Here is a 2,149-nt window from a genome sequence, read left to right as displayed (position 1 = left end):
GCCAATTAAACGAGCTTCATCACTCTTAATTAAATTCCCCAATTCATTTATCCGTATCTGCATGCAAGTATGCATTCATATATACGTAACCACAGGCGCAGCCCTAAACACACATATATGCGTCTGTGTAGGCACGCAGCCTTTTATCCTTAAATCTCTGGCTGTGTATGTAGGAGCAGGAGAAGAGGGACAAATCGCCCATAAATTGCTTAACTTCCCCTTCACGAAAATTATTTCTGCCACGGAATGAGAGCACTCGGGGTGACTTGGTGGCTTGCTCACCATGCCGGATGTAGGATTTGGGTCTTTTGAGGGTTTTTCGAGTGTCAGGTTCAAGTTTTGGGGGTAATTCCCCTCTCACGACCCAGTGTCTGGGGGTCTCTGCCCATCCCAGGGGGTTGAAGCAGCATCCTGGGCTGGAGCTGAGAGCATCCTTCACCTTTCACGGGTAAATCCTGAGCCCACAGCCCGGGGCTTAGTCCGTGCTCTTTATTCCGGTTGATTTTGCCGGGCAGAGACGGCAAATTTGCAGATTTTCGTTCAGAAAAAGCACCTTTTTATGTCACTGTCTGATAAGGGACCGCTCCAGCCCGTGGGAGGCGCCTGCCAGCGCTAAATGCGTTTTTTTGTTGAAATAAAGCACTTTTACTCCGCAGTTCTCTTCCCTTAGCCCAGTCCGGCTGTAAAAATGAATTCGGGCAAAAAATGAATTCGTGTGTAACACTTCCTAAATCTGCACTGTGGCATGCAACGGGGATTTTAAACTGCTTTTATTGATATCATCATTATGATTATGATTACCGACGCATTTTGCATTCAAATCTTCCAGCCTTCAAAAACTACTTTTTATTGTTATTATTATTATTAAAGACCGCGAGAAATCCTCCCGAAATCCCGATTTTTTTCCCGGGTGCTTGGCACATCCCTGCAGCGTTGCATGAGCAAAACACCTTTGAAAAGAGGAGAAAACGCAGCAGTTTGCAGTAACCTCGGAGCAGCAGCCAAAGCATAGCTGGAAAAAGAAAGTAGAAATGGGATTTGGAACAAAAGAAAAGCAGTTTTACCGGCAAATATTTGGAGCCGAAGAGACTGATGCAGGCCAGTAACTGGCATTTATTCACTTGGCTGTCTGCAATGCCAATAGGGCTGCCTCAAGAGAATAAGAGAATAGCTGATGGTGCCCACGAGTGGCTCGGAAAATCTCCCATTTCGTGAAAAAAACACCCTCTGCAGCAGGGAGCGTCTGTGATTTTGCGCTCTCCCCCCTCGCACCTGGCTCTGTAGGCAAATCGGGAGCCGAGCTGACTTTGAAAGCTTTGCAAAATGCCAGGCAAAATGCCTCTTGCCCGCTGCTGGAGAAAAAAATATTAACAATAATAGTAATTTTTTAAAAAATATAAATCCTTCCTCCCTATTTTTCACGACATTTGCTCAAGGAAGGAAATGGAAGGAAATAGGCAGAAAAATTAACTTACTAATGATGCCCAAGCTCTAGTGTGAGTTACACTCAGAGAACATCGGTTTCTTCCACAAAAGCTATGCGCGTTTTTTATTTGAACACCCAAAGAACGGGTTCTCTAAGGCTTTTTTAGATAACGAGTCAATAGATCTGCACAGATAAAACATGTTTGATAGCAGGGATTTTTCCAAAGGTCGATCCTTCTCCCCTTGGACGTCCAGGTGCTGTTACCCGAAGTTGTGCACAGAAGAAATCGGTGGAAATTCGTCGCCGGCAGAAATTTCCCGCTGTTATTTCTCCGTCAGTAGCCCTAGGAGGGCTGCAGCTCACGGGGTGCATTTACATACCATAATAAGACCTTGCGTAAGATTCAGGCAGCATGGGGCAATCATTGCACAAGCCACCATACCACTTTCTTTCCCATCGCCAACATGCTCCCAAGAGCTGCCTGAAGTTTCCACCTCCGTTCCCGGAAAAGCCAATTAAATCCCTTATTTCTCTTCCCCCTTTGTTTCTTAATCTCTTCCCTGAATTTCTCACATGCTGACTATTTTGGAGAGATTTAGCTCCAGAATTAAATCTTTCACACCGCTTGGTTCAAGCAAACCCGGCCAGGGGACAAAAACAATCCTGCAGAGGTGGGAAGCCCAGAAGTCCCCTTGCGAGTCGCCAGGCATCATTTGAAAGGAC

This window comes from Anser anser, assembly GCF_964211835.1.
Source record: "Anser anser genome assembly, chromosome: 30".
NCBI classification, from domain to species: domain Eukaryota; kingdom Metazoa; phylum Chordata; class Aves; order Anseriformes; family Anatidae; genus Anser; species Anser anser.
The sequence above is the reverse complement of the archived record's forward strand: the minus strand, read 5'-3'. Positions refer to the sequence as shown.